This window comes from Crocuta crocuta, unplaced genomic scaffold, assembly GCF_008692635.1.
Source record: "Crocuta crocuta isolate KB4526 unplaced genomic scaffold, BGI_CrCroc_1.0 scaffold429, whole genome shotgun sequence".
NCBI lineage: Eukaryota > Metazoa > Chordata > Mammalia > Carnivora > Hyaenidae > Crocuta > Crocuta crocuta.
Window position 1 is genome coordinate 1,225,408 of NW_027527381.1, and position 25,416 is coordinate 1,250,823.

The 25,416-nt window shown below is 38.7% G+C and overlaps 1 protein-coding gene and 1 pseudogene across 1 annotated transcript in view; both read left to right on the forward strand.

Annotated features, from left to right (window-relative positions):
- Window positions 1–25,416, forward strand: part of PALLD (palladin, cytoskeletal associated protein) — a 378,381-nt gene that overhangs the window by 202,338 nt on the left and 150,627 nt on the right. The window lies entirely within an intron of this gene.
- Window positions 3,677–3,747, forward strand: LOC144240196 (small nucleolar RNA U3; annotated as a pseudogene).

Here is a 25,416-nt window from a genome sequence, read left to right on the forward strand (position 1 = left end):
GCAGTATCTGCAGTTACTTGATCCACTGAACCCCTCAGAGTCCTTCGAGACTTTTTGTTAATGTTGGTATTTTTATCTATTCCCATGAATTATGAATGTTAGCACAATCTAGAATGGTGAAGCTTTACAGAAGGTTTTTAATTTACTTTGCCCAGATCCATCAGAGGAATTACTATTTGTGGCAGCTGTAGCCGTGTGAAGCGTATTTCTTGAATAACATGACTTGAAAGTTAAAAATACTTGGCTCGTGGGCTGCACAATGGATGTCGTGTTAGCTGGGATGAAAAGAGCATCAACCTTATTGTCCGCCTCCATCAGAGCTCTTGGGTGACCAGGTGCATTACAATGAGCAGTCATATTTTGAAAGGAATCCTTTTTCTCTGAGTGGGTCTCAGAATAGGTCTTAGCAATGGACTTAAAATATTCAGCAATCCATGTTTTAAACAGATGTGCTGTCATCTCGGCCTTGTTGTTCCATTTATAGAGCACAGGCCGAGTAGATTTCCCATAATGCTTGAGAACCCTAGGATTTTCTAATGGTAATGAGCATTGGCTTCAACTTAAAGTCACCAGCTGCATTAGCCCATAACAAGAAAGTCAGCCTATCATTTGAAGCTTTGAAAACAGGCATTGACTTCTCCTCTTTAGCTATGAAAGTCATAGATGGCATATTCTTCCAATAGAAGACTGTTTCATCTACACTGAAAAATCTTGTTATGGGCTGCATTAGCCCATAACAAAAAAGTCAGCCTATCATTTGAAGCTTTGAAAACAGGCATTGACTTCTCCTCTTTAGCTATGAAAGTCATAGATGGCATATTCTTCCAATAGAAGACTGTTTCATCTACACTGAAAAATCTTGTTATGGGCTGCATTAGCCCATAACAAAAAAGTCAGCCTATCATTTGAAGCTTTGAAAACAGGCATTGACTTCTCCTCTTTAGCTATGAAAGTCATAGATGGCATATTCTTCCAATAGAAGACTGTTTCATCTACACTGAAAAATAGAAGAAGCTGTTTAGTGTAGCCAGCTTTATTAAATATCAGAGCTAGATTTTTTTTTTAATTTCTAGGAGAGAGAGAGCACGCGTGAGCAGGGGAGGGTCAGAGAGAGAGGGAGATACAGACTCTGAAACATTCTCCAGGCTCCGAGCTGGCAGTCAGCACAGAGCCCGACGCGGGGTTTGAACCCACGAACCGCGAGATTATGACCTAAGCGAAAGTCGGACCTCAACGGACTAAGCCACCCAGGTGCCCCTATCAGAGCTAGATCTTTTGGAAACCTTGCTGCAGCTTCTACATCAGCACTTGCTGCTTCACTTGCACTTTGATGTTATGGAGCCAGCCTTTTTCTCTGAAATCTTATGAACCAACACCTACAGGCTTCACACTTTTTTTCTACAGCTTCACCTCTCTCACAGCCCTCAGAGACTTGAAGAGAATTAGAGCCCTGATGTGGATTAGGCTATGGCTTAAGAGAATGTTGTGGCTGGTTTGATCTTCTCTCCAGATCACTAAAACTTTCTCTATAACACCAAAGGCTGTTTTGCTTTCTTATTATTTGAGTATCCACTGGGTAAGCACTTTGAATTTCCTTCAAGGACTTTTCCTTGCATTCACAATTTAGCTAAATATTTTGTGCAAGAGGCCTAGTTTTCAGCCTGTCTCAGCTTTTGATGTCCCTTCTCAGTAGGCTTAATTATTTCTACCTTTCAATTTAAAGTGAGAGACATGTGACTGTACCTTTCACTTGAACACTTAGAGGCTATTGTAGGGTTATTTATTGGTCTAATTTCATATTGTTATATATCAGGAAGTAGGGAAGCCTGAAGAGAGGGAAAGAGATGGAGGAATGGCTGGTGGGTGAAGCAGTCACAAGACACTGCATTTATCCATTAAGTTTACTCTCTTATGTGGGCGTGGTTCATGGTGCCCTAAAAACAGTTATAGTAGTAACATCAAAGATCATAGATCACCATGACAAATATGAAAATGTATGAATAGATGATGAACAAGTTTGAAAAATTTCAGGAATTACCAAAATGTGGCACAGAGAAATGAAGTGAAAAGTACTGTTGGAAAAAAAAAATGGCACCAGTAGAGTTTTCTCGACACAGGGTGCCACAAACCTTGAAATTGTAAGAAAAGGCAGTATCTGCAAAGTGCAAGAAAGCAAAGCAAAATGAAATATGGTATGCTTATGTATTCTTTACAGCTCATGGTTTGCCTTTTGAAACTATTTCACAAAAAGAATAATCCTAACTAGAATATTGTCATGTAATGCCAATTACAGTGGTGGAATAGGTTAGAAACCTTATGCAGAAATTCCTCAGTCTTCCATAGAAAAAGTGGATTTTCTTACATGTAAAATGGAAGCTTATGGTTAAAAGAAGTTTTTAGGACCTCATATAGACATAGTTTCTTGGTTTCCTGAATTTAGCTTTTTTTATTGAGGTATAATTGGCATTTAACATTATAATTCAGATGTGCAACATAATTACTCAGTATTTGTATACTGCAAAATGATCATCACAATAAATCTGGTTAACATCTGTCACCGTACACAGTTACAGAAATTTTTTTTCTTCTGATGAAAACTTCTAAGACCTATTTTCTTTTCTTATTTTTTAATGTTAATTTTTGAGCTGCAGAGCAAGCAGGAGAGGGGCAAAGAGGGATACAGAGAATCTGAAGCCGGCTCTGCACCATCAGTGTGGAACTCGATGTGGGGCTCAAACTCACAAACTGTGAGATCATGACCTGAGCTGAAGTCAGACACTTAGCCAACTGGGCCACCCATGTGCCCCAAGACCTATTTTCTTATAAGCTTTCAAATATGCAATAGTAGTATTAGCTATAGTGACAATGCTGTATATTACATCTCCATTCATTTATTTTATAACTGGAAGTTTGCGTCTTTTGACCATCTTCACCCATTTTGCCTACTATCTAACCCCCTGTCTCTGGAAGCTACCAGTCTGTTCTCTTTATCTGTAGGCTTGGTTTTGGGTTTTGGTCTTTCCTGTTTGTCTGCTTGTTTAGATTCCATATGTAACTAGGATCATGTGGTATTTGTCTTTCTTTGATACATTTCATGTACTGATACATTTGATATGTTTCATGATGCTGTCAGGGTCCATCCATGTTGTCACAAACAGCAAGATTTCCTTTATGGTTGAAAAATATTTCATTGTGTATATATATTTTCTTCATTCATTTATTGGTGGACACTTAAGTTATTTACACATCTTGGCTGTTGTGAATAATGCTGCAGTGAATGTGGGAATGGGTATATATTTTTAAGTTAGTGTTTCCATTTTTCTCAGATAAACACCCAGAAGTGGAATTGCTAGATCAATGTGGCAGTTCTATTTTTGGTTTTGGAGGAAGTTTCAAATTGTTTTCTGAAGTGGCTGCACCAACTTGCATTCCTATCAGTGGTGCCCAAGGGTTCTCTTTTCTCCACTTAGTCACTAACATTTGCTGTTTCTTGTCTTTTTGATAATGACTGTTCCAACAGGTATGAGGTGCTACTCATTGTGGTTTTGATTTGCATTTCCCTGATGATTAGTGATATTGGGCACTTACTCATGTACCTGTTGGCTATCTTTGTATCATATTTGAAATATGTCTATTTAGATCCTCTGCCCATTTTTTCATTAGATTATTTTTTTGCAAGACTATACTTTCAGGGATCATTTCTATAGTTCGTTACTAGATTATTTTTTTGCTATTGATTGGTATAAGTTTCTTTATATTTTTGGATATTAACCCCTTATCAGATATAAGATTTGAAAGTATGTAATCCCATTCAGTGGATTACCTTCTCATTTTGTTGATAGTTTCCTTTACTGTGCAGAAGCTTTTTAGTTTGATGTAGTCCCAGGCATTTATTTTAGTTTTTGTCACTTTAGTTTTTGGTGTCAAATCCAAAAAATCATTGCCAAGATGTTAAGAAGCTTGCCACCATGTGTTCTTCTCAGAATTTTATGGATCTAGGTTGTACAATCATGTCTTTAATCCTGAGTTCATTTTTGTTTATGGTGTAAGATAGTGGTCTCGTTTTATTCTTTTGCATGTGACTGTCCAGTTCTCCCAACACCAGTTATTGATGAAACTTCCCTTTCTCTACTGTATATTCTTGGCTCCTTTCTCATAAATTAATTGACCATTTACATATGGGTTTATTTCTGCACTTTATATTCTGTGCCACTGTGTCTCTTTTTTTTTTTTTATCCCATACCATACTGCTTTGGTTAGTATAGCTTTGTTATACAGTTTGAAATCAGGGAGTGTGGTGCCTCCAGCTTTGTTCCTTTTTCTTAAGATTGCTATGGCTATTGAGTCTTTTTTTGGTTCTGTATAGTATTTTAGGATTATTCTCTTTATGTGAAAAATGCCATTGGACTTTAGACAGTGATTGCATTGAATCTGTAGATTGCTTTGAGTACTATGGACATTATAACAATATTTGTTCTCCCATCCATGAGCAAGGTATCTTTCCATTTATTTGTCTTCTTCAATTTTTTCATCAGTGTCTTATAGTTTTGAGTGTACAAGCCTTGCACCTTCTTATAAATTCATTCCTAGATATTTTAGCCTTCTTGATGCACTTGTAAATGGACTGTTTTCTTAATTTCTCTTTCTGACAGTTTGTTGTTGGTGTATAGAAATGTAATAGATTTTCATATATTGATTTTGTATCCTGCAACTTTAGTGAATTTGTTTATTATTTCTAACAGTTTTTTTATGGAGTCTTCAGGGTTTTCTGTATATAATAGCATGCCATCTGCCAATAGTGATGGCCTTACTTTTTCTTTGCCAGTTTAGATCCCTTTTTTGCTTTTTCTTGCCTAATTGTTCTAGCTAGGAAGTCTAATACTATGATGAATAAAAGTAGCAAGAGTGGGCATCTTACCTTGTTCCTGATCTTTCACCTGTGATTATGGTATTAGCTGTGAACTTGGCATATGTGGCCTTTATTATGTTCAGGTACAGTCATCTCCACCACTTTGTTGAGAGTTTTTATCATAAATGGGTGTTGAATTTTATCAGATGCTCTTTTTTACATCTATTGAAATGATCACATGAGTTTCATTCTTTATGTTGTTAATATGGTATATCACATTGATTTGTGGATGTTAAACAATCTTGCATCCCTGGTATGAATTCTACTTGACTGTGGTATATGATTCTTTTAAAGTATTGTTAAATTTGGTTTGTTAATTTTGTTGAGGATTTTTGCATCTATATGTTTCAGGGATATTGACCTGTAAAATTCTTTTCTTGGAGTGTCATTGTCTGGTTTTGGTATGAGGGTAGTGTGGGCCTCATTAAATAAGTTTGGAAGTCTCTGTCCTTTCTGTTTTTTGGAAGAGTTCACAAAAGATTGGTATTAATCCTTTAAATGTTTGGTAGAATTCTACCAAATGTTTGGTAGATTACTAGTGAAGTCATCTGGTCCTGAACTTTTGTTTGTTGGGAGATTTTTGATTACTGATTCAATTTCCTTATTAGTGATTTGGTGTATTCAAATTTTCTTTTTCTTCCTGATTCATTTTTGGTAGGTTGTGTGTTTCTAGCACTTTATCCATTCTTCTTGATTGTCAAATTTTTTTATGTATAATCATTTACGGTGGTCTCTTCTGATCCTTTGTATTTTTGTGGTAACAGTTTTAACGTCTCCTCTTTTATTTCTGATTTATTTGAGCCCTCTCCTTTCGTTTCTGGTGAGTCTAAAAGTTTATATCTTTTTATTTTCAAAGTACCTGCTCATAGTTTCATCGATCTGTTTTATTGTCATTGTGTTCTCATTATCATTTATTTCCTCCTTTTTCTTTGTCATTTCCTTTCTTTACTAACTATAGACTTCAGTTTTTTTCTAGTTCCTTGAGATGTATAGTTTGAAATTTTTATGTTTGCTTCTTGATATAGGTATTTATTTATCTTTATGAACTTTACTCTTAGAACTACTTGTGCTGCATCTCATATAAGTTTGGGAGTGGTTTCTTTTTTCACTTTCACTTGTCTCAAGATATTTTTAAATTTCTCTTTTGATTTCTCCTGTGTGACACAGTGGTGGTTCACTAGCATTCTGTTTAATCTCCACATATTTGTGAATTTTCAAGTTTTCCTGTAATTTATTTTTATACTGTTGTGATTAAAAATAATGCTTGATTTCAGTCTTCTTAAATTTATTAAGACTAGTTTTGTTGCCTAACATACTATTGATTGAGGAGAATGTTCCATATATGCTTGAGCAAAATGTTTTTTCTGTCACTTTTGAATGGAATATTTGGCATGTATCTATTAGTCTGTATTGTCTAACATGTTACTGTATTGTCTAACATGTTATTTGAGGCTGATGTTTGCTTATTATTTTCTGTATAGACCTATCCCTTGATATAAATGAGGCATTAAAGTCCCCTACTATTACTATATTGCTGTTTATTTCTCCCTTTAGGTCTGTTAGTATTTATTTTATATATCAGTTTTTCCTATGTTGGATACATAAATATTTATAGATGTTATATCTTGCTGGATTGACCCTTTTATTATTATGAAATGCCCTTCTTTATCTCTTATTACAGTCTGTGTTATTTTTCCTTATAAAAGTATAGCCTCTCCAGATACCTTTTGGTTTCCATTTTCCATGGTTTTCACTTCCAGTATCTTTTTCCATCCCTTCACTTTGAGTTTGTGTGTGCTCTCACATCTGAAGTGTCTCTTATAAACTGCATATAGATAGGTATTGTTTTTTAATCCACTTAGCTACTCTGTGTCTTTTGTTTGGACAATTTAGTCCATTTACATTTCATTAATTTTTGATAGTATGCATTTATTGCCATTTTGCTGTTTTCTGGCTGTTGAACCCTGTTAGTGTATCTTTCAATTCAGTTATTGTATTCTTCAGCTCTGACTTCTCTGTGGTACTTTCTTACATTTTATATCCCTTTGTTGAAGTTCTCACTGTGTTCATCCATTCCTCTCCTGAGTTTATCATAACTCTATTACAGTTATTTTGAACTTTTTATCAGGTAAGTAATTTTTCTCCATTTCATTAAGGACTTTTTCTCTGGTTTTATCTTATTCTTTTGTTTAGAAGTAGTTTTCTGTTTCTTCATTTTCTTTGTCTTGCTGAGGTTTTTATTCATTACACAAAATATCCAGCTCTCCCATTCTTAAAGGAGTGGCCTCATGTAGATGAACTTTATTGTTCATCTACAGCTCTTGGTTGTCTCTCAAGCTTTTGTTTTTGCCCAAGCAAGCCTCTTTTGTTTTAGTGGCCCCTAGGAGTTGACGGTGTCCAAGACCTGTCAGTGTCCCAAAAGGATGCATATTAACACCTAGATTCAGGTTGATTAGAAGCCAGACTCTCAGGCAGCAACTTTTAAAGTATGGCAATATATGGGGCACCTGGGTGGCTCAGTCAGTTGGGCATCAGACTTCAGGTCATGGTCTCATGGTCCATGAGTTGGAGGCCCATGTCTGGCTCTGTGCTGACACCTCAGAGCCTGAAGCCTGTTTCAGATTGTGTCTCTCTTTGTCTGCCCCTCCCCAGGTCATGCTCTGTCTTTCTCTTTCTCAAAAGTAAATAAAAGTTTAAAAAAAAAAAAAACTTCTTTAAGTATGGTAATACTTTAAAAAAGATGGCCAATAGTGCTGTGGGACTTCAAGAGTAAGTCACAGTGGCCATGATAGGTGTTCTAGAGGCATCTTATAGGCAGCAATCACAAAAAAAAACTCAGGATGCCAGATAAGTGAATAAACTCCTCCCCAGGAAATTCCAGTGACCTGGAGTAAGACAGAGAACACAAAGATGCATTCACCAGCCTCTGTCCCTGGAGTGTATCTCAGTAGCACTTAAATGTGTACTAAACCATAAGTCCACCCCTCAGGCTGAAGCTCTGGGACAAGCAAATAGACCTCTTTTACAGAAACACTAGGGATCTTTTTTAGTCTGCTGTGTGCACAGCACCCTGGGAGTGGGAGTGGTAGCATGCCAAGAGTTGTCTTTCCATTTCATATAGTTCTGTGGGCCTAAGGAACGCAAGCTCTGTTGGCCACCAGAGCTAGGCAATCAAGATGCATTCCCTGGGTGGCAGCCACAGAAACTGGGGCACCAGACGCATATAAAAGTTCCCTTCTGGGAGATACTGGCACTTTGGAGTGTGGCATAGGGAGAATGCCAAAATAGTAGCTGCCTGATGAGGTCTCTGTAGAGGACTTTGGTGGGGCCTTAGGTGTGTGTTTAATTACAGGCTGGCCCCTTAGGCGAGGATGTGGAGAAACGGGCACCCTCCTACACTGTTGGTGGGANTTTAGCCTCATTCAGAGAGAGACTGAGCTCCTTGCTCTGTAGCCTGTGCCTTGGCGATGGTGGCCAGTTAAGAACTCTTTCCATTGGTTTCATTTCTGTGGGAACTACAGACCTAAGTCTTGTTGGCCACTAGGTCAGGGGATCAAGAGATGCCCCCTGGTGGCGGCCACAGAAAATTAGGCACCAGAGGGTACAAGCTCTTTCTGGGGAGAGGCTGGCAAGCTGGAGTAAGGCAGAGGGAGAGGTAAAGGTGATGCCCACCAGCCTCCATCCCTAGAGAATACAGTAGAAGGCAGGCCCTAGAGGTGTGTCCCTGAGAGAGCCGTATTAGTGCTGTTTCTCAGCTTACTCTAGCCTTGTGGATCTCATGGATGGGAATCCCCTTGGTTTTCAAAACTAGAATTTTGGGGGCTCATCTCTAAGNTATTTATTTATTTAATGTTTTATTTTTGAGAGCGTGAACAGGGGACGGTCAGAGAGAGAAGGAGACACAGAATCCAAAGCAGGCTCCAGGCTCTGAGCTAGCCGTCAGCGCAGAGCCTGACGCGGGACTCGAACCCACAAACCGTGTGATCATGACCTGAGCCAAAGTCGGGACACTTAACCGACTGAGCCACCCAGGTGCCCCTCAGGTTCAAGGTTGGGGTCCCTGACATGGGGTTGAAGCTCTTTACTCCTCAGGGAGAAGATTCTGGTTTCTAGCTCCTTCCGAATCGCAGATCACTGCACGGCGGCTGGGGTTTACGGTGAGACTGGGTCTCTTCCTCTCCTACCTGCTTCAGTGTAGGTGTTTTTCTCATTAGTCCGATGTGTAGGAGTTGCTTGGCTCATTTTTTTCTTTTCTCTCAGAGGAGATTATCCCATATGTAGCCATACATTAAGTGTGTCCATGGGAGCATGCAAGTTCAGGATCTTCATATGTCACTACCTTGGACCAGAGCCTGTTTAACCTGTTAAATGATTTAACCCAAATACAAAATACTTTCGTTCTTGATCCTGAAATTTGATAAATTTATTGCTTATGGCAAGTGCTGAATAGTAGCTGGATTTTGTTAACTCTTTGACTAATTCATTAAAAAAAATTTTTTTAATGTTTACTTTTGAGGGCGGGGGTAGGGCAGAGAGTGAGAGGAAGACAGGATCCAAAGTGGGCTGGCAGCAGAGAGCCCAATGCAGGGCTCCCACAAACTGTGAGATCATGACCACAGAAATCTGATGCTTAACCGACTGAGCCACCCAAGTGCCCCAACTAATGGCTTTTTTTTTAATATATTGTTGAGATTTGTTGAAAAGTTTGACCAATACAATGAGTATATTGAGTCATAATTTTAATTATAAAATATTAGTGTTCTTCAGTCATTAACAATTAAGCCAAAGTGAAATGTTTTAACCACTGATACTATTGTTGTTAGCAAAATCTCAAATCCTAATTATCTGAGATACCAGTTTTATATACTTAGAAAATTCTGAGCTCTGGAAACATTCTTCAAAACTGTAGCTAGGATTTGAATCCAACCCTTAATAAGGCAGGCCAGTATGAAGTATAGCAATTCACTTATTTCTAAGAATGGCATTGACTATTTTAAGGTTAAATATTAAATAGTGGTGTAAGCCCTGGCATTTATTTTTTAGCTGAGAAAGTTATCTGTGTTCAGTAGGTGGAGGGGACCAACTGGACATCCTGCTCACACAAAGCTAATCAGTGGCTTGACAGCCACAATCAAGCATCCAACACGGAGCATCTCAGAGGCCATAATCTCTGTCTCCTGCATTGTTTTTGTTATAAAGGGTTTGGGGGCATGGAGGAGGGATGGTGAAGCTTGACATTGTACATAGTCACAAATTTTCTTTTTTTCTAGTTCGAGCATAACTAGAAACCTTCTAGTTTCTAGTTCGACCTTCTTTCAGCTCAAAGGAGGCACATCCTCATATTATTTCATCTCTGTCTTCAATCTTTATTGGCCTATTTAATGAATGAGCTACTAGGAAGGTTTTGAAAAATCCGCCTCACAAAATGTAATATTCTACAAAAGTGAACTTCCCAGAAAACTGACACTATTCCTTTAAGCGCCACAATTAAGTAGAAGAGGAAAGAAGTGGGCAGGAGGGAGTGGAGAATAATAGTAGTGGTAATAGTGTAATAAAGATAGAAATGTTCTGAAACGTCTACCCTTCTGTGCAGCCGAAACTTTTCTTGGAGGGCCAGGATCATTTTCGTGAACATCAGAGATTAATCCTGTTATCTGCTAAAGAGCTCTGACAATATAATATTCAGGTCCGCTGGCCCCTAAACAATATTTTCCTGCTGCACAATCAGCATACCCAGCAAGGTCAAAAGGTGGGTCAAAACAGTTGTGTGGCTTCTCTCATTAACAGACAAGCCATCATTTTACATCAGGAAGCCCTCCTATGCCTCCCTTACTGTCCATGCTCCCTTGCCCTCTCTGCAGGGTCCTGCCCCTCACTTCATCAGTTCCATTTAGTATTTCTTCCCAGGCTGTCAGTAAGAAATAAAGAAGGTATTTAGAAGAGGTCATTCACTTTGCTGTGACAACAGTCATAAGAAACGAAGAGCTCTCTTGCTCATATTAACCACCGATTGTAGTCAAATTATAATATGTTAGTAATCTGCATCTGGCTCTTTTCATCTAACCATTCCATTTTTATCATGTTGTGACCCCAGAGTCAGGGTGAAAGATGTAGGGTGAGGGCAAAAACCCATACATACTTTAAAACTCCTTTTCGGGGCACCTGAGTAGCTCAGTTGGTTAAGCCTCCAACTCTTGATTTTGGCTTAGGTCATGATCTCATGGTTTGTGAGTTAGAATCACATGATATGATAGGCTCCATGCTGACAGTAAGCTGGCTTGGGATTCTCACTCCCCTGCCCCGCTCTCTGCCCCTCCCTGGCTTCTGCACTCTCCCTCTCAAAATAAATAAACTTTAGGGGCGCCTGGGTGGCTTAGTCGGTTAAGCATCCGACTTTCGCTTAGGTCATGATCTCGCGGTTCGTGGGTTCGAGCCCTGCATCAGGCTCTGTGCTGACTGCCAGCTCGGAGCCTGGAGCCTATTTCAGAGTCTGTATCTCCCTCTCTCTCTGACCCTCCCCTGCTCACGATCTCTCNCCTTTTCACGAATTTTTAAAACAGTAGACTGCCTCATTGTATACACAATCAACAGTCAGATTGGTGAAAATATTTTTGGAAGGGCTAGAAGCAGTAAGTTTCAGCTTTAGCTCTTTGTCCATGTGGTTGCTGGAAGTGTCTCTTGTAGAAAAGCAGAGATTAATTGTATCATTTTTTAAAGTTTGTTTTGAGAGAGCACATGAAAGTGGGGGAGGGGCAGAGAGAGAGAAAGAGAGTGAATCCCAAGCAGCATCGCGTATGACTGGGGGCTCGATCTCACAAACCGAACCATGAGATTCATGACCTGAGCTGAAATTGAGAGTTGGAGGCTTAAGCGACTGAGCTACTAGGCACCCCCTTATCATTTTTGACTCTGATTTGGTATCAGTGGATGAGTTCTGTGTGGAAAGTCTGCTTCTAGCTGCTTTTTTAAAAATTTACCTCTTTTTTGATGCAATTTTTCTTTTTTCTCCTTCTTCAAAAATGGCATCATTTTGTATGAAATTTTGTCTTAACTATATGGCTTAATGTTGCTGTATATACATACTTGGGCTAACATTACAGACACATACATACACACATAGAGCATCTACGTATTGGGAGCCTAGGTCCATTTTAGGAGTTTTGAGATGTCAGTGTATTTAGGGTCTTTTTGCCTTTTCCTCAGGGTAGTAAGATGGGTGTAGCTACTCAAATGCCCTGTCCTCACCAGTTTCCAGATCAGGAACTATAGGGGTGAGGCAAGAAGTTTTGTATGTCTCTGTTTATTTTATTCTGAAGAAAATCCTTTCCAGCCAACTTTCCCTTGAGTGTCATTGACCACAACTGTGTCTTGGGTCCATTTTTGGTTCCAAAAAAGGATGAGAAAAGTGAGTATATTGCAAAGGGGAATGGAATCATCATGACTGGCTAAGGCTGAACCATTCTTGGGGCTTGGAGAGGGCCCAACATTCAAACGATTCTTCTACTATCTGAAAACATTGGAATTCAAGTTGGGTGGAACACGATGGCCACCGGGGAGCTAACGGTGAAACATCATCTGCCACAGTATGTTTAAGAACATTAACTAAGATTGCCCTCAAGTTCATGCTTCCGTTTGCTAGGGACTTTGGTGTCAAAAATGTGCTGCCAGTTGTGAAGACCTCAGGAGAGAAGAACGGACCATTAGAAGAAATAGCGGTGGGGGGAGGGCAATGGTTAGTAACATGAAGTGTGAAACATTGAAATATAGGGAACAAGGAACTTAATCTGACTGTGTACAGTGGAGTGTAGAGGATTTGTATGTATTGGATTCTTCTAAACTTCATTCTTTCAAAAGGCAGCTTTATGTGTCTTTTGGGGGCACAAGCGGAAGCTAGAAATTAATGACTGTTATATAAGATACTATGCATGCAAATAGAATGCCAGTTTATATTCCCTTCTCTTTTGAACACAGCCTTAATCTGACCTACAGAATGAATAGGATTAAACATTGAGTGTACTTATCAATAGTCCTCAAACAGTGGAATGGAGACTAATTAACCAGATGCTCAAATCTCCAAGATAATTCAAAGATAGTTGCTATAAAACATTTGGGAATTTTTTAAAATAAAATTGTATACAAGTAACAATATTTTTGAGTGCCAGATGGAGAAGACATCTGTAGAGTGAGAAACTAAAGAAAACACACTTGCAAGACTAAGGCACATTTAGAAGAAAATTGTTGGCTCTGTTAGTAATGAGGAGTTAGGAAAATATTTTCTCTATGTACAGAAGGTTCACTTTACTTGATGGATCACCCAAATGGCAGATGCCAATTTTTTCTCTAAGAATTTTCTTTACTAACAAGGTGCTTTGTAGTAGGTCAAAAGTACACTACCTAGTTTCCTCTGTCCTCTTCTCTCTATTCCTCAGTGAGATTCTGGTTATTTCCATTAATACAGGGCAGTTCTGTCAATCCCTAGATAGATAACCTTGCTTTACGAAGAACCTGTTTGGTAGAACACTTTGTTCCCTGTGTCTACAGTGACCCTTGGTCATGAAACAGACCAAGACCAAGTAAGAGAAAGAAGGAATGATTTAACCCATGCCCCTGAGCCTTCAAAAGAGCGTATCTTATTGAAAGTTTACTAGTCTCACTCCAAAGATAGTATGATTTTCTGAGATGCTGCAACAGTGGTTTGGGGCTGAACAAAGCATGCATAGCATGCCAACCAGAGACAGCAACAGCTGTGTGGCTCATCTATTTCCCAACGCATTCCCTGAACTATGAAGTCGGCTTGGAGGAGTAGCATCAGTGAATTCCAGGCATGGAAAGAATCTGACCATTCTTTCTCATTTTTAAACCGCGTTACCTTTGTCCTTTTCCTCAACCTTCAAGGCCATTTCTCTGTGCATTTGTCATTGATTTGTGGCCAGAAACTGATAAGGAAATGGAAAACTTAAAACCCATTATTAATGAGGGTTTAAAAGTAAGTATACTTCAGGAGTCATTTTCTATAACTGGGATCTTGTTTTAAAAAGACACACACATAGAACAGTAACATGACCATAGGTGGGGGTGCAGGGGTACCTCAAGAATGCAAGATGACTGAGAGAGCCTCTGTGGAAGACAGGACATCCATGAGACTTGTATATGGCAAGTGCCATCAATAGTCTACAGTGCTTGGTCATTTTCATTTTGCTTCTTTAATGTATGTTTTCCAGACATTCCATTTCTGCTGCCCTCACTTCATTATAGGCCTTGGCACCTCATTTCTAAGTATTCTGACAATATCCAAAATTGATATTTCTACCTCCGGTCTCTCCTCATGTGGACCCTTCTTCACCCCACATGTGTGCACCTACCCCAGCTAATAGCAGAGCTCTTAACTTTAGTTTTCATTATTCTATATTTTTGCAAATAATACTTAGAATATGACAAGCTACTAATGGCAACATTAATATATCGTTTATTGAATGCATAGCTTGAATCACAAAGCTTTCTTAGAAAACAAGTTGAAGGCTTTCATGCATAAAGTTCAGGCAGGAAAAATGGCCTATTTTGAGGATTTGTAATGCAGAAACTGCAGGCTTTCCCATCACACATGTGAAGGGCATCACTAGAAGCAAGCCCAAGGTAAGTGTACCCACCTACTGTGTGAGTTTTTATGTCCTGTCTACTTTTTTACTGTTCTCATTAGAATTCTTCCCTGTCCTGTGCTTCAGGTTTGTAGCATTTATTTATGTCCTCTCTTTCCTGATTTAGCGCAGATCATTGTTTCAGTTTAAAACAACTCCTGGTTGGGGCGCCTGGTTGGCTCAGTCAGTTAAGTGTCCAACTTCAGCTCAGGTCATGAACTCACGGTTCATGAGTTTGAACCCTACATCAGGCTGTCTGCTGTCAGCACAGAGCCTACTTCGGATCCTCTGTGTCCCTCTCCACTTCTCTCCTGCTCCACACACATGTGCGCACACTAGCTCGCTCTCTTAAAAAGAAATAATACACATTCAAAAATAAAACAACTCCTGGTTTGTAGTTGTATTAGGAGGCTTATATACACAACAGACCGCATAACAAGTCATTGCTTCCTCATAATTACCATGTCTGTAGGAACTTAAAAAATGGTGCCATTGACAGTAGATGGGGCTTACTGTATAAAAAGTATTTGTAAATTTTGTCATTCTATATGTCAGTAATTATCAGATGGTCTCAGACCCTGGAAAACATCCCAAAAGATGTTTTTAAAAGATAAATTTTTAAAAGAAAAACAGTGACAGGACTCTAAACCCCTATTTGGTCACTCTTTCTACGTTTCCTTTTTATGCATGCACTTTTTAAGATAGTAAATATGCTTTATTTCTTCATCTTGATTTGAAATTTTGGTTATTTCAAGAAAACTTTGTAATTTGAATTTTGGATATTGTAAAAGATACATTGAAAGTCTAATCATGGGTGTCTGTTCTTGAGTTAGCTATGACTTTTTCTCCATGCTATGTTTTTTTTTTTTTTTTTTCTTCCTGAGCTGGAGTTGACAGATATTAAGTTTCTTAGTTAACCTTGCAGGTGCTTTCAGGATAATTGAACATGAGACTACCGGAAAGGACCATAAAAAAAACAAGTCAGAGTTGGTGGTATGGAAAGTTCTTTTGAAAGATGGAAAACATTAATTTAAAAGAGTTCAAGAGTTTAAGCCCAAAGAGCTGGTCAGGTTGCAAGACTCCCCCCAATGAATAGCTTCTCTACTGCCATTTATATGAAATTGATCTAAATGCTCCCATTCCAGGGACTTGTGAACTTAAGTACAGGGAATGATAGTAACTGCAAATGAGTCTAAGAAGACAGACTGACCATCATTACAGTCTTTTTAAAATGTCTGTGACATCTGTTTTCCATTTTTGCTATGCTGTTTGATTAACTTCAGTCTTGCAGAATTGCGGAAATCTTTTTTGCTCAAAATAGTATCTTGAAGGAAGTGGCCCTTATTTAATAGAGAAGAATGTTAAGTGTAATATGGGCTTGATTAACTTCATCCTAAGTTTCAGATTTTTCCCTTTGACTTCAAGATCTCTTCCCCTCTATGGCTCATTTCTATACAACCAGATCAAACTTTGGGTGGCAGAATGCTCTGATCTGACTGGTGCCAGTGTCATATTTCTAAGATAGCAAAAATGGAAGAAACTTTAAAGAGAATAGTGACAGTTCAGAAACTATTCTTGTCCACATCTCTATTACATGAAGTCTCGGGCTTCCGAGCTGTTGAGGGTGTCACATTCCTAAAACGATTCCTTCCTTATGATGAAGGTGATCTTTTTGATAAGAATAATTGTCTTGAAGGAGAAAGAGGGGCAAAAAGGTCAGTACAGCCTGTAAAAACCTGGGACATGAGTGCCTCTTTTGCTGTGGTTCAGTGGTCCTAGAAAGCTCATATTGGACATGGCTTAGAAGGCAAAGTGGAGCATTAAATCAACAGCAGACTGTATTTTTCTGTTTGCCAGAGCACACAACAGCCCAGTTGCCCTGCAATCAGGAAACAAAGGGAAATAGCTGCATTTCAACACGTTCTGGCTTCAGTAGAGAAAGCCTCCTGGGTTGCTGGCTTTCCAAAGTAGACAGAAGCTGGCAGATCTGCTGCCTTTACCCCCACGTGCTTAGCTAGTGTAAGTGGTTTCTGAGAAAGCAATGTGGATTGCACTAGACCTGATTTTTCTACTCAGAGGAATTAATGAGCTTTAATTAGCCACTTTTTACATGGCTTCTCTGCTTAAGCCTGGCAAGTATTGCTGGTTCCTTCATTTTCCTTCAGCTCCATACCCAGTGTTTCTTGAACAAATCTGTCTTCTGTATCTGACGTGGGCTGGCTCCACTCTCCCAGCTCCTACTTAACCCTCAAATGAGGTGACCTTAGCTCTCTGACCTCTGGCTCAGTATTGAGGCCAAATTTGTCCTGGAGAAGGAAAAAGTAAGTTCGAAAGAAGTTACTTAGAAACGACCTTGTGTTTTAAAGAAAGGTTTCTTTAATGTATTATGGTAGTATTGAGATGTTCCCTTAATATCTCATAAGTAATTCATTTGGAAAGAAGGCCAAGTGTTTTGAGGACCAGAATACTTTCTGCTCAGTGAACATACCAGACACATTATTCTGATGCTCCAGGCACACTTACCAAGGTCGTGTTTCCTAACTATGGTTTCAAAAAAAATCATTGATAATAGTTTTTAAATAGCTTTCAGTATTTCAAAACATCTAGTAGGTTGCATAGGTCAACTGAAATGATCTATTTCCATTTAGCCACAATCATATTAATTCATTATGGTAACCCAACATATGCTGGTTGATAGTTGTGTAGTCTCTGTTTAGCACTACATGAGAAAACAATTTAAGCAATTTATTGAATGTAATTAGATTTCCTTTAAACTATGAAGAATGCCTTGCTGATTTCATTCCCTCCTTTCTATTTTCAATGATTCATTTGAAATCCCTCTTTCTGGATTCCCAACTTCCCACCTGCTGTTTTCTCATCTGTTCTTCTTTTGCAGACAACATGCTCTACTTTTCAGGAGAGATAGACTAGATCAAGTCATCCTGTGTGTCCTCCCCTGGCACCGAGGACGTCCCCCATGGTAACCCCCATAGAATTACTCTCTAGGGTTGTGTCTCCACAAGATTATATGTTCTGTGACATCAGGCTTGTGAATTGCTCCTGTTCTTTACTTTGCCCTATCCCCTACCCCAGTGTCTGGCACATAATAATAAATATCAGTGGGTTTAATGGCTAGGTTGCATTCATTGTCAAACTAGGTGGCATTTATTTATTCGAAAGCTTGACGGAATGCATCACTAGACTATCATATTCTGGAGGAATATGGTATCTGCAGAAGTTATCAATCATTTTTTAATTCCCAGTAACTAGCACTCTGTCTAGGACAGAAATTTAATTTAATTCAACTACAGTTGAGATTTTGAAAAATTGGGGACACTGTAGATTTTGGTACAGACTTTAATGATCATGTTTCTTGTTTTATCATTAGGCAATCCTATAAAAAGGCAGTCCTTTGCTCCAAATTCCACTCAGTGTAATGAGTCTGTGGTCTTATTCAGTTTCTAGTAAATGAGTAATACCATGATTTTAGGTCTGTAAGCAGCTTAAATTTAGAGTTTTGGCTAGAGATGGTCCACCCAGTCTCTGTTGTAGATAAAGAGTTTGAATGAAGTTGCTGACTGGACCTTTTAACTTGCTGTTCTTGTTTATTTTCTGCTTGTTTTGTTTGTTCAGGTCTGGCACGGAGCCTAAAAATAAATGCAGGCTCGCAGTTTGACTTTGCTGTGATTCAGTTTTGCAGTCTTTTCAAAACACCCTTCAGGAGACCTCCATATATCTGTGGACATCTCCTGGGTTTTCCAAAACAAACACAACACAAATGGGGGGAATTTGGAAATTTCCAAATTGTAACAGATGGGAACTTGCTTTCTTTGTCTAAGAAGTATTTGCTCCAGATAGAGGGGAATCCCAGAGGAAAACATAAGTCTGGAAGCCCCACAGGGTCCCCTGCCTTTGCTGTCCTTGGCTAGGGGGAGGGAGGGAGCACCCAGATGTCAGAATCCAGCAAAGGCCTCTCCATCTTGATAGCTCTCAACTCAGAGAATACAACTCTGGGGCTGCTACTTCCATCCTAGGAGGATTCCCTGTGAAATCAGCACTTCTCTCTTCAGATAACTGAAGAGAAAAACTTGTCAGGTGAGAGTGGTGTCTAATGAAAATTTGAGAAGAGTTTGTGTCTAGGAAAAGGGTGCTGCTATGGAATGACTCCTGGTGGCCCTCTTTTCCTTTCTGCTTCTGCTTAACATATTGGATCAGCGTAAGCAGGAATATAGATCAGGAAGACTAAAGTGTCCCTGTCACAGCCGGGTATTTTTGTTTGTTTGTTTGTTTGTTTTTTCTCTCTATAGTATGGTCAGTCTACAATACCAGTACATTGGCCACAACCTTAGGATTATAGACCTACTACCCCAGTTTCCCCAGAGTATAAAACAGGACAAAACAGAGCCATGATGAGGGCTTGGGAAATTTAGATCTCTAATCACATGGTATTGCAATAGTGAATCAAAGGATTCATAAAATTTTAAAGCCAAAGGGAACTGCAGAGGTCACCTGGTCCAACTTTTCCATTTTCCTAGGAAACAAAATGAGACCACAGAACTTCAGTGACTTGATAGATACAATCAAGTGGTAGTAAAAAGGGCACTACATGCTTTGGGGTCAGGAATGAGCTTGAATCCTGACTTATCTCATTAGTCTGGCTATGACCTATGACCTTGAATAAGTCACTCATACTCAAAGTCTCAGGTTTATCTATAAAATATCATCATAGCATTTAAAGGATTATGGAGATGATTGTATTAGAGGAAAGTCATGTAAAACACGTAGCATCTGGCACTCAGTAAGTGACTACAACTTGTTAGCAACCATTTATCATCATCATCGTTATCATCATCATCATCATCATCATCAGCCAGAGCCAGAACCCAGGACTCAAGTTTCCTTGTTCACCATTTCTTCTATTACATTTCTTTGAATCATCTTCATATATTGTCAATACTGTATTGAATGACCCCACTTTGTATTAGTTGAAGCAAAATAATGGTGATATCATTAGAGACTAGAGTAATTCTTAAAAAAAAAAAACAGAAAATCGAGATAATATAGGTAACCTGAATTTTGTATTGAATTGTGTTTTCATATTGCATTCTGTTTATATTTTAATGATGTTTCCTTTTAAAAGCACATTCTCTACTGTATTAAGAGTTCTCTCCTACTTAACTGTTTTCGTTCCTTTCTCATTTGGATATTGTCACAGTAAACTGCTAAATTGGAATGCATTCCACCAACCAAATTCCAAATGATTTTTTTGGTAGTGAAAGCATTATCGATGTAGGAACTACCCATGCTGTTATGCATGTGATCTAAATCCAAGAAACTGGTTACCTGGGGGAAATGCTAAGGACTGTGTGCCAGAAAGAAAAGGACAGTTGAATGAAACCTTTCCAACTGTAAATTTCTTACTGCCACATGTGCTCAAGACTGTTGAATCTTTGCCCTCAGATTTGTTCATTATTTTTGCTTTATCATAAAGACACTAAGATCAGGAAATCATGGGTCCAGGTAAAAACAGATCTGATTTCCACCTCATTCTGGCCTGTGAAATGTCTCTGCCCTTATCAATTTTCTCTCTGATCAGTGTGGATTAAGTCTCCTAGTCTGACACCTTCTCTCCTCTCCTCTCCTTTCTTTTCTTTCTTTTCTTTTTCTTTCTTTTCTTTTTCTTTTCTTTTCTTTTTCTTTCCTTCCTTCCTTCCTTCCCTCCCTCCCTCCCTCCCTTCCTTCCTTCCTTCCTTTCCCTCTAAGTACAGTGTATGCATATGTAAATTCTAAAAAGCCTGCTTGGATTATCAGAGTGCCCTAATCAAACTATTTCCTTCATCAAGAGGAAGGACTTGAAACTCTAGAATTGGCAGTAAAACCTGAGAAGGAAAACCCTCGTGACATAAAATATAAAGCTTTAAGGGCAAGAGCAGTGTTCTATTTATTGGCATGTTTCCAGTACTAGCACAGTGTTTAGCACATAGTACATTTCAATAAATATTTGAATGAATAACAAGCCTTTCTCAATTTCCAGTTTATGAGTTGTAACAATTCTCACAAAACAGTTATGAACCTATGAATCTTGTGAAAGTTATTTTTTAATTGAAGGGTAATTGACATATATAGTTTTAGACACAGCATAAGGATTCGATATTTGCATTTTCTGCAAAATGATCACAATAAGTCTAGTTAACACCATCACCATGTGTAGTTACAAAATTTTTCTGGTGATGAGAACTTCTGAGATTTATTCTCTTAGCAGCTTTCACATGGGCAATATAGGATTCTCGACTATGGTCTCCATGCTGTACATGTCTTATTTATTTTATAACTGGAAGTTTGTCCTTTTGACCCCATTTCACATTACCCTTACCTCCTGCCTCTGACAACCATCAATCTGTTCTCTGTTTCTATAAACTCAGTGTTTTGTTTTGGTTTTTTGGTTGTTTTTTTTTTTTTTTAATTCCACATGTAAGTAATACATGGTATTTGTCTTTGTCTCTATGACTTATTTCACTTAGCATAGTGCCCTCAAGTTTCACCCATGTTGTTGCAAGTGGCACGGTTTCATTCTTTTTTATGGCTGAAAAATATCCCATTGTGTATATATACCACATTTTTTTAATTCACCCATCGATGGACTCTTTGGTTGCTTCCATTCTTGGCTATTGTAAATAATGTGGCAGTGAATATGGGGGGTGGGATATATTTTGGAATTAGTGTTTTCATTTTCTTTGGATAAATATCAAGAAGCGGAATTTCTGGATCATATGTTGGTTTTATTTTTAATTTTTGAAGACCCTCCATACTGTTCTCCAGACTGGCTGCGCCAGTTTCCATTCCCACCAACAGTGCATGAGGGAGGGTACCTTTTTCTCTACCTCTTCACCAACACTTCTTAACTCTTATGTTTTTGATGATAGCCATTCTAACAGGTGTGAGGTGATCCCTCATTGTGGGTTTGATTTGTATTTCTCTGATCATTAGTGATGTTGGTTGGACACATTTTCATGTACCTGTTGATTATTTGTGCGTTTTCTTTGAAGAAGTGTCTATTCAGTTTCTCTGCCCATTTTTTAAAAAGTTTTTAATGTTTATTTTTTAGAGAGGGAGACAGAGCGTGAGCAGGGATGGGCTGTCTCAGTCCCATGACCCTGAGCCAAAAATCTAGAATTGGAAACTCAACTGACTGAGCCACTCAGAGGTCCCAGATGACTGTATTTTGAAGTAAAAAATTTAGACACACACTATGACAATGAGACTACATATTTGAAACAACAACTGTCTGAGGAAATTGAGGCTATATGGTCACCATATGTAGAAAAGCCAGGGAAATTTAATTGTATGTAGAAAAAGAGGCCAGAGTCTCCAATCTATTAAGTCAGGGGATAGAGTTGCAAAGGTCTGCAGGTAATCTTACCCTAGGAACACCCCTAGTTTTACAGAGGGCAAGCAACTTTCCCAAGCTACATATTAGCTTGTCATTAGAGGCTTTCTAGTGAATATTGAACCTAACAGTTGAGATACTCCCAATATCATCAAAGGATTTCCAACATTTTGAAGGATTATACCTGCTAGAATGAGAATAATTATTTTTGCCATGGACATTTTGCCCTAATTTAGTAGTAACGCAGGGTTTTTGCTACCAAGTCACAACTCAGAAATTAGGAAAAGTTGGATCCCTTTTCTCATCACTTCCGATTTTGTATTCCCACTGAGTTTTGTTTTCTGAATTTATCTGTTAATTGTTTCCTCACAAGAGAAATATGGATGATGGATCGATGGATGGGAGAAAATGTTAATGTAATGTTGTCACAAAGGATTCAGTATTTTATTTTTAAAAAAAATTTAATGTTTATTTTTGAGAGAGAGAGCATGAGTGGGTAGGGTTAGAGAGAGAGAGAGAGAGAGAGAGAGGCAGATGCAGAATCCGAAGTAAGCTCCTAGCTCTAAGCTGTCAGCACAGAGCCTGATGTGGGGCTTGAAGTCATGAACCATGAGATCGTGACCTGAGCTGAAGTCATGTGCTTAACTAATTGAGCCACTCGGGCACCCCAAGGCTTCACTATTTTAGATTATATTTGAAAAGTACATATTATAATCCTTCTGCTTTAGAGACATAAATTAATACAGAAAGTGTTTAGAAAATAAATTGATATAGACATGTTGTCCCCCCCAAACCAGCAACATCAGTATCAGCTAGGAACTCCTGAGAAATGCAGATTCTCAGGCTCACTCCAAATCTCTTGAATCAGGAAGTCTGGTGTGGGAGGGGGGATGAAGCAAGCAGTCTGCAATTTAAAAACTTACCAGATTATTTTAACCACTGGTATAGATGAATCATTCAGACAAACACAATTTGTTTAGAAGATAGTTCTAAGCAAGACTAGAGTGGATGCATCAGATCCTTAAAAAAAAATTATTATTTACTGCAGTATATTAGCTTTCTAATGCTATGTAGCAAGTTACCACAAACATAGTGGCTTAAAACAGCATGTATTTATTATCTCACAGTTTCCATAGGTCAGAAGTCTAAGTATAGGTCAACTGGGTCATCTGCTTGGGTCTCATAGACTGTAATCAAGGTGTCAACCAGGCTGCATTCTCATCTGAAGGCTCAACTGGGGAAGAATTTATTTTCAAGTTCTTTCAGGTTGTTGCTACAATTCCTTTCTTTTCAGTAGTAGAACTGAGGACCCTAGTGTCGTACCATTGAATGGAGGCTGCATGAAATTTCTGTCCTGAAGACAATCCCAAAAGCTCTTCACAGTATGACAATTTGCTTATTCAAAGTTTTTAAGGCCAGCAGTGCAGTCTCTCTCCAGTCTGCCAAGATAGAGTCAGATATAATTGTGGTAACATAATTGTGGGAGTGATGTCCCATCACCTTTGCCAAAAACTGTAACCCAATCAAGTGAGTGAGTGCCTATCACCTTTTCCATATTCTGTTGGTTAGAAAAAGGTTACAGGTTCTGCCTGCACTCCAGGGCAAGAGTGTGTGACTTGCAGTTGACCTTACAGGTGTATTCACCACCTATAGACATTATCTATATCTAGGTAGGTAGGTAGGTAGGTAGATTGATCTATCTATCTATCTATCTATCTATCTAGATATATATATATATATACATATATATATATATATATATGTTTTTTACAAAATTGACCACAACGTTTTAGTATACTTTTTATTTAAAATAAAGCACATTTGAGGGGTGTGCTGGGTGACTCAGTTGGGCATCTGACTTCAACTCAAGTCATGATCTCCTAGTTTGAGCCCTACATTGGGCTCACTGCTGTCAGTGCAGAGCTCACTTTGGATCTTCTGCCCCCTTCTCTCTCTGCCCCTCCCCTGCTCCCAATTACTCTTTCATGAAATTAAATAAACATTTAAAAATTTAAACAAATACATTAAGTAAAGCACATTTGAAAAAATAAGTCTTTTTCAAGAAAAAATCATGTCGTTACTTATTACAGTTTTAACAGGTTGAGGTCAAAGATAGATTTTCTTCCAACTACAAGTAAAATTTAATGCTGTTTAAAAGCATCCTACTTAATCAGCTTTGACATAAATACTCTTCCCCCTGTTGTCCCATACCCATGTCCTGCTTGTTCTTCAAGGCCCCACTCAAATATCTTCTCTTCACAAAGCCTTTCCTGATGTTTCTAACTGGAACTCGTCTTTGTTTTAATCCCTCCCATTTTATTGTAATTTTCTGGCTTACTATATAGTCATCTGGGTAGATCATTTATCTCTTTGTCGTTCTTTTCTGTGTCATTGAAGCCTCACTACGTGGATGTAAGGGAAACAGAACAAATAGATGTTACATAAATGAGATCACATGTTACATCTTTGGAGCTACTCAAGCAGTGTAATATATGCTACTATTCATGTTTGTTGAATTATAAAAGCAGTTAATTAATTTTAGGTGTTTTGACTTACTGAAGTCCATTCAGTATCAAGTACCACACTAGGGGTGTGGAACTTTGGAATCAGATACCCCCGAGCTGCATTCCTGGCTTTTCCAGTTAATGACTGTGTGTGGCCTTGGGCATGATACTTAATGTCTCTCAACTTCACTTTCCTTAATATAGTCATTACTTAATACATATCAAGCCATTATTAATATCAAGTTGTAGGCATTAAAATTTCTTGACAACACTAGCACAGTTCATGCAAGGGCAAAGGCTCTAGAATTTCAGCTCAGCTCTGGAAGGACGGCATGCACATGTATCATGCTCGTTTAAGAGGATAGTAACTTTCTGGCAAATCAGACTAAATAGACATTGTATCATTCCGACCGATATTTATAAATATTCTCCATCTTTGGTGGTGATTTTAGTGGCTAGACGAATTGAGAAAAGAGTGGGTGGAGAGACAGGATATCAGAACTCTATTTCCGTCAGTAGCATGGGAAGACCGCCGGTCTTGTTCACAGAACCGAGGCAGATGAAATAAGTGCTTTTTCCTAAATGCTGCTCTGAGAATTACACAGACATTAGGAGCAGCTTCCAGTGAGTCAGGGCTGGAACGTTCGACAGATCAGTGCTCTGTTGAACACCAGAGTCCCACGGCATTTCCCCACAGCCTTGCCAAATGTAGGAATTTACAAGGTCAGGCTCAAAGTTAAAAGTCCTTTGCTTCAGTATCACACTGAAGTCCTGTTCATGCCTTGCCATAATCTAACAGGTTCCAGTAACTTTCTCAATGCAAAAGCGAAGGTTAGTGTGTTTTTCCCTAAAATGGAGGTAGTGTTTCTTGGCCAAATTGGATGTGAGGGTGTGGGTACTAAAATGACTCTGAATTTGTGCCTTTCAAAATGCTGTAGAGTTCTGTGCTTGGGGGTTAGGTGAGATTGTGCTCATCGCCAG